General features: G+C 53.3%; 1 long non-coding RNA gene across 1 annotated transcript; it reads right to left on the reverse strand.

Annotated features, from left to right (window-relative positions):
- Positions 1–6,752: 6,752 nt before the first annotated feature.
- Positions 6,753–7,720, reverse strand: LOC112954422. The gene is made up of 2 exons (XR_003250695.1): positions 7,087–7,720; positions 6,753–7,017 (listed from the first exon to the last, which is right to left on the reverse strand). It is a non-coding gene; the product is annotated as an uncharacterized LOC112954422 (long non-coding RNA).
- Between the last annotated feature and the right edge of the window lie 6 nt (positions 7,721–7,726).

Below are 7,726 nucleotides of genomic sequence, written 5' to 3' on the forward strand. Positions count from 1 at the left end.
TATAGTTTGCCATAAGGCTGGCTTTAAAAAAAAAAAAAAAAAAGAAAAATGAAAAGAAAGAAAAAAGATACCATACATTCCAGTTTGTCCCCTTCTGAGGTAGCGTGCCAGATGCAGGCTCGGCCCATGCATCTAGGCCTCCACGGCCCAGCCATGTGCTCCCTTCTCCATGTATCCCTGGAAATAGTTGTCTCCTTTGGCCACGTACAAGAGCCCAGCCACGCTGTGCTGCTCTGAACAAGCTTCATGGCACACGGTGGCCAACCTGGGGCTCCCTGCTAGAGAGGACATTGATACCTTGAGAGGCATTTTTGCCACCCTTTCAGGGAATTCAGAGGAAATAGAGGAGCCGGCTTGAGAAATCGTTTGGCCTGGTGCCAGTGAGGGAAATCTGGACTCACCAAATGATTTTCTCTTCCCTGAGACTCAGGGTCGTGGTCAAATGTTGTACATTATGTTGCTTAGYTTGGGTATATAACGGAGTCATAGGAAACATGGAAAGAAGGGAAATGACTGTTCAGAGTGAGGTCCCTTTAGCTCCATGTGCACATTCAGGCAGGCACGTTGGAGATCAGGAGGTCTTCTCTAGCTAAGGTCTGTGCCTTGCTTGCCCACTGCGCATGCCATAAGAAAGTCCTTAGGTCCTTCTCTGCCCTACAGTGACAAGTGTTAATTTAAACATCCTCCTCTTGGGAAAAAATATATATACACACTTACAAATATCACAGGTCCTCTCTGTGCCCAGCCAGGACTCTCTGCAGACTTGTACCTTGCAGTGTTACAACCAAACGAGAGGTGTTTTGCTTYGGCAGCCGAAGAACACTATGCAACGCACAGTGGACCAGAATGACCCCCATGAGTCCTGGAAAGACGATGCTTTGCTTTCCTCCCAACACAGCCTGCCTGTTGGACTAACTGGGGACGTGACCCACGACCCACCACGCTGCCCAGGGCTGGCAGGCAGCAGCCACAGGTGGGATCTTTAGTAGGTGCTGATCTTATCAAGTGCAATCCAGGATGCAGGAGTTCAGCTCCTCATGACAGCCAGTTGTGAGGTGTGTCTGGTGCTCAGGTGTTCCCTGTCTGTCTAGTTAAATTCTCTTTTCTAATGCTTATTTTACTCTTCTTCACTGTGTGGAGGGGAAGGGGACAGCGTGGAAGAATACAAACTTCTAGTGGAGCCTCTCTTCCCAACCGCACTGGTTTGTTAAGCTCTCTGACATGCCTTGTTTGCCTCCCCATGTGTCTGTCTTCCTGTACTCTAAATACTTYCATTGCTTCCTGTGTGTCAGTCTGCTTGGGGGCTTCAGGTCAAACCACGCCTGGATTATTTCCATGCAATTCCTACCCGCCAAGCCTAATTCTTGCAACATTTATCCAGGCTTGCGCCGCTTATCCCAGCAGGAAGAGGAGCGTGGTCTGCCCAGCTGTCACTCCCTCGTGCTCCTTTCTTCCTGCCTGTACTTGGCTACTTGCAGATTCAGGGCAACATTTCTCTATCCGGAAGAGCGTTAAATCCAGCACTTGTGTGGGTTTGTTGTTGACCAAGCCCATCTGCCCCGTCTGTTCTAATTGCAGCCGTAAGTGCTGCAGACGCAACTCCGCAGCCACATTGTTTTGCTGCTGAAAACAATTATAGTTTTCCCTCTAATTTGAGGCTGGCAGAATTGAAGACACTGTGTGCTGCAGGATTTTTTCTCCGCTCCTCTGGATGCTTGCTTCCAGCCCTTATTTTCCTTTGTGGAAACACGTGTGGTTAAAGATATCTCTGTCTGTGTACAGAATGAAATGGTAGTGCCTCAGGCCTGGGTCATTTTGAGAAGGTGGTGGGAGCAGTTTGGTCAAGCCCTTGTTTTGATCAGAGATGCCAGTCTGGTGAATCCCAGTATCCAGGTGCCCCGACGTTGACTTTTGGGAATTCATGTGCCCATATCTCTGGCTGATTCTTCTTTCCGTTTACAGTCTTCTCTGATCGCACAGTTAGGGCTGGCTCACCTGGGCTAGCAATTAAGCAAAATACATTTGCAACAAGAGCCAGTAGCAGTTTCTTGTGTGGCACCCGGAGGTGTCCATGCGCTCCCAGAACTGTTGCACGGTGGGTTCAGAGAACATACCTGCTTTTGTCTCCGCATCTCTTGCTCCAGTAGAACTCTTCTGCTGTGGAAATGAAGGCAGGGTTGGCCAGCAGTGAAATTCGCTGTTGCTGAGGAAAGGGCCATAAGGAGCCACAGATTCACAGAATATTTAAGGTTGGAAGGGACCTCTACAGATCATCTAGTCCAACCTTCCTGCTCAAGCAGGCACACCTAGAGCATGTGGCACAGKGTGGCATCCAGGTAGGTTTTGAAGACCTCCAGAGTAGGAGACTCCACAACCTCCCTGGGCAGCCTGTTCCACTGCTCTGTCACCCTAACTCTGTCACCCACTACTCTGTCACCCTAACAGTAAAGAAGTTGCTCMTCACCTGGAGACRGAACTTCTTRTGCTTCAGCTTGTGGCCATTACCCCTCGTCCTATCGCTGGCCACCATGTCCGTCACTCCTTAGCCACGCTGGTTGCTGTTGGTCGTTCCAAGCAGCAGGATGAAGAGGCTGTGCACCCTGTTTCTGCTCTCTCTTTGCTGAACAGCTTTCTGCCTTCAGAGGTGTCTGTCTCATTTCTCCATGTCGTAGACCTCACTGGTCCCAGTTTTGCTCATGTGGGGCCATGCTCTTTCTGTTTCTCCACTCTAAATGAGGGCTATTTCTCCTTCCCTCCCAGACTGAACATTAGAACTGGTAGTATTGCTGACACAAGTACTGTATTTGGCTCACTGAGAGCGTGACAGGTTTGGTCCCTCGATCCTCAAGAGCTTCTAAGAACGTAGGGCCAGTTCCCACCACGTACTGTATGTATGGGGTCATCCTTGGCAGGATCACAGGCACCAGATGCCTTCGTCCTGCTGCTCCTCCRTCTAGGGGGGTTGCTCCTCACTGCCTTTGAGGTGGGAACCGGCCTCGGCCTGAAACAGCAGATCCCAGTAAGGAAGATGCTGAGAACTGTTACGAATAGCGTTGTTTCCCTCAGCTATCCAACACTTCTCCCTTTTGCTTGGTAGCTACATAGGTCCTCTGACACTGAGCAACGAGGGCTTGCAGCAGGTACCTCCTCGCCGTACCCTGCACGTAAAATGAGGCTATGTTCCCTGACTACCTCATGAGGAGGAGGAGGGTGGCCTGGGAGGCTGGGCTCGCTGAGGTCTGCCCTGCGCCTTGAGCTCTGCAAGGCACCGGAGGGAAGGGCCACGTGCGTCTTACCTGTGTTGCCCTCCTTGCCAAAACCCAACCTCCCTTTGGTGCCAGCGCACTTGCCCACCGCGAGCAAAGCCCGTGTGTGCGCCCCGTGGCACCACGCGTGTCCGGGGTGCCCGGTGCGTCCCGGGCAGGCTGGGAGCCGCCCCGCGCTCCTCTCGCAAGCGCCAGCAGCCCGGTTGTCTGTCTGTGTCGCGCTAGATTATGTAAGCACGTATAAGTCTACATTACTGTGGGCGGGCGGGGGGTGTCGGCGGAAGATAGATGTAGCTGTGTAAATGCCATATCTATACTGTCACCATTAGAGGGTTGATTTTTATTTGGTGGGAGGGCTGGGGAGGTTTTKTTTTGTTTTGTTTTTTAATAAATAAAAAGAAGCTGCTTGACTGGTTTCAAGCACGATGGTGAAGCCGTGTGTGCCTGGTGTGTGTGGCCACGCCGCGGCCGGGGCAGCCGGTGCCAGCCCCTGCGGRGGGGATGACAGTGTGACCTGCACGGGGGTCACCTCCTCCCGTGYGTGGGGCGGGTGCTGCTCTACCGTGTGTGTTGGTGCCGCTGTGTGCTCCTCGCTGCACCTCCCGGTCCACGTGTTGGCTCTTACCGCACACTGATGGTCACCGCAGCCATCGCTTGCCCCTGCCTTGTCCCCAGTCCCAGGCAGAGCAGGAGCAAGCTGGCACATAAAGGGCAAGATGCTGCTGGGGACCTGGTGCACTCGAGGCCACCAAAATGGTGTGCAGAGGGATGACGTTTGCTGCTCAGCTGGTGCTGATGCTGAGGAGCCCTGGGCACGACTGCTTTGGGGGAATGTGCTTGCACTGTGGAGGGCCCCCAGCACAAACTGTTCCTCTCTATCTTTGAGGCAGGTTTGTYTGAGGGGAGATAAATGGGGCTGTTTCCGTCTTTCCCTTGGGTGTGTGCAATGCTCTGGGAGAGCAGCATCTGATTCCTGATCCTCCCGTGCTCATCCTTGGCAAWGGCAGTTGTGGCTGTTGTCGTCTCAGGGCATCTTAAGGAGAAGGTGGATCAGAGAGGTCATCCCGGCTCCAGTTGCAATCCTGCCTCCCAGAAAAGCGCTATCAATGCTACCAAGTGCCASCCCGTTCCCGTGCGCTGCCGCGAGCGCCGGCACCGTGGCCGCAGCGCGGAGCTGTTGGCTCGGCTCCGCGGAGCCCGCGGACGGGGCCCAGCGGGAGGACGGGGCTGCTGCCGCGGGGCTTCTCCGGCAGAACCGGCTGCACTGCCCAGTGCAGGGGCTGGGACGGGACATGTGGGCCTCCGACTGACAGGTGAGTGTAACCCGGCTCTTGTGATGCTCCTGCGCCACGTTTTGCTTCTCTGCTTCCACYGTGGGAGCAGGATTCGGGAGTGCAGGTGTCTGCAGCCCTCGCTCTGTGCTGGCAATGGGGTGGAGTGGGGGGGGGTTAATATATACTTTATTTCTGTATGGCAAGAGAAGGCTACAGCCTTATTTAATGCTAGGAACGTGGATGTATGAGCCTGGCCCCGTTTTGCTGGTCCCTGTCGTACCCTAGGGCTCAAGGGCAGGAGCAGCACTGGCGCTGGTGTAAAAGGTGCTAAGAAAAACACTTCTTTTTTTTTTTTTTTTTCCCCCTTCTGTCCCTGTGCAGAGGTGACTCCCCCACTGCAGTAGCACTGGGAGCCACCAAGAGAGGAGCAGTGCTGGGATGGGGCAGCCGCGGTGGGGGCTGCACCAAGCCCCCTCTTGGGGAGAAACCCCCACTTTTGCTCACCCGGCAGGGCAACAGCTTTGAAACGCCAGCAGAAACGCCTACAAGCCAAAGTTTTATTTGTTTCGTAAACAAGTAAAATTATATTAATGTAAAACAGGTAAATGGACAAAAATAAAACACAGCACTGACCACGACGCTATAGAGCACTGACAGGTCCAAGAGCGGCTCCCCCCTCCCCACACCCCCCCATCAGCTGCTTGAAAAGCCTAAGACAGAGTCCCAAATCTGATTCAGCKTAAACATGTACAGATGTGATGTACAGATCACTGGATTGAATCATAAAGGTAACAACAATGGAGTAACTGCCTTGGGCAGGGGGAAGGTAAAAGGGGACCCCCCCCCCCCCCAACACACTTTCCTTTTTCCTTCTTTCTTTTTTTTTCCCCCACAGATTAGGAGGAGAGGGGGGGAAAAAAAATCCAAGGAAATAAACACTTTTTCACTCCAATATATATATATAATATGGGTTTTTATATATATATATATATATATATATATATAGTTTAAAAAAAAAAAAAAAAGCAGGATTCTCAGTGAACACAAAATGCTATAAAACTACCATTGATCTGTGTAATTTCCCCTCCCTCCTTTTTTTTTTTTAAAGTTGCTTTAAAAAGGATAAAAAGTGCACAGACACCCTTATAAGGCACAAACAGATCTTCTGTACAAATCATATATCATGAGGCCATTTTTAAAGGAAAAAATAATTAGCAATGCGAGTACTAATGATTAAATCCGCAAGMGGCTGCCTTGCCCTGGAGATGGTTTTTTGGAGGCCTCTGCCCCTAGCTTGGAGCGCTCACGTTGCGCTCGGGGCCGCGTCCCCGGCTGCTCCCGTCTCGCTGCCGGGCGCAGGTAATTGCCCCAGGCGGGGGCCCTTGCTGCCCCTTTGGGAACCCAGCCACGGCTCCCACAGCAAAAGCACAGCCCGGGCAAAGGCAAATCCGCCTGCACTGGCTTTGGGGGCTCTCCCTTCCCGCTGAGCCGAGGGGCACCCCAAAGCSCGGGCGTGCAGTTTGTTGGGTGCCCGGAGGCTCTGGCCGCACACGGGCACTGCCCCGCGTCCCACTGCCCTGCACACATCTACCCCACGCTGATACTGCAAGGCAGCGCGTGAGAGGAGATCTCCCTCTAACAGGGCCCCTCATTTATAGACTTAATGGATATGTTAATTAGCTCTTCGAGGTGGGAAGGCGTTGGCTTTATCCCCTGCACGATGGCACGTCAGAACAGAGCGCAGAGCAGCTGCGGCCTGATGGCAGACGAGGATTATCTGCTCCCCTGGGTGCTTTCCATGCTGCAAGCGCCCGTSTGGGCTAGCGACTGATCACAGCTACGTAACTGGTTACACCAGCGGCAGCAGCGCATCCCAACCACCACCCTGGCACACGGAAACGGGAGAGGCGGCATCGCTCCCAGAGCCACCAGCACCCAGGAGAAAGGCTGGAGCGCAGCTGAGCAAAGGGACCACCACAGGGAAGGGGCACTCGGCAAGTCAGGCTGAGCCTCGGCACCCAGAYGCTCAAGTTGTCTCCTTTTTCATTTCTTTTTTCATCTTTAGGCAAAGATGCAATAATTGGAGTTTTCTCAAGAAAGCAACGTGTGCCCTKGGTGGCACACACAGCCACTGAGTTTGGATCACAGGAACACCTCTTGCATCCTTCCCCTCCTTCCCTCTCCCAGCTGGACGCGTGGCCAGGCTTGGTGGCCGCRTGGCTCCAAGCAGAGCCATGGGCAGAGGATGAGGGCAAAGCTGCAGGGGCAGCAGGAAGGAGGACAGCACGTTCTCCAGTCCTGCTGCAGCCTGCTCACACTCTTCCAGCTCGGGTAGGTTGCTGCTGGTTGTAGCTGCCCAATATCACAGCTGAAATCTATTTACCTTTTAAGTCCCCACATCTAATAATAGCCTCAGAGCCTTCTCTTTCCTCCTCCTAAGAAAAGCCAAGTGAGATCCCTGCTCCTTTCAGCACATTCTCCTCTACTGCTGAGGCTTTCCCCTAGGAACCAGAACATCCCAGGAGCTGCGGCTTTGCTGAGAAAACCTGCAGAGGCAGGAGAAAGACAGCAGGGGAAATCAGAGCATCCACGGTCCCAGGAAAGAAAAGGTAAAGTGTCTGGAACTGGGTCAGAAATGGACTTCTCAGCACAGGCTCCAAGAAGCCCGTGTGGGACTCGGATGGGGAAGGAGGAAGGCTGGTTAAGGAGTAAGGGGAGAAGTGAGGCAGGCAGGACTGTGCAAGATGGCAACGAGACCAGTCCTAAGAGGAGCAAAGTGCAAGTGCGCGTGCGTGGCTGCGACAAATACCCCCTCCACAGCCACCATTTAGGCGGTGGCAGCCGCTGCGTTTCAGCTTTCTCAGCTGCTGGCCACACGTGCTGCTGATGCCTCCTCCAAGATGCCCCGTCTGTCCCTGCCCCAAGCCACGATCATAGCAGAGCTGTCCAAAAGCAGCCTCAATCCACAGCCACGTGCAACAGGCTGCAATTTAGGGCTCGGTAAATTAGAAAGCCATACTGGAAATGCATTAAACAGCCCATCACTACTGACCACGGCACAAGTTGCTGCTGACTGCAGCTATGCTGAGTGTCTGGGGATCACAAAAGGGCTCGTGTTCATTGCTGCCAGTGCCAGGGCTGCTCCCCCGGTCTCAGGTGTCCAAAAAATATTCCTGCTCAAGAAAA

This window comes from Nothoprocta perdicaria, unplaced genomic scaffold (assembly GCF_003342845.1).
Source record: "Nothoprocta perdicaria isolate Ctin4 unplaced genomic scaffold, notPer1 scaffold_5, whole genome shotgun sequence".
NCBI classification, from domain to species: domain Eukaryota; kingdom Metazoa; phylum Chordata; class Aves; order Tinamiformes; family Tinamidae; genus Nothoprocta; species Nothoprocta perdicaria.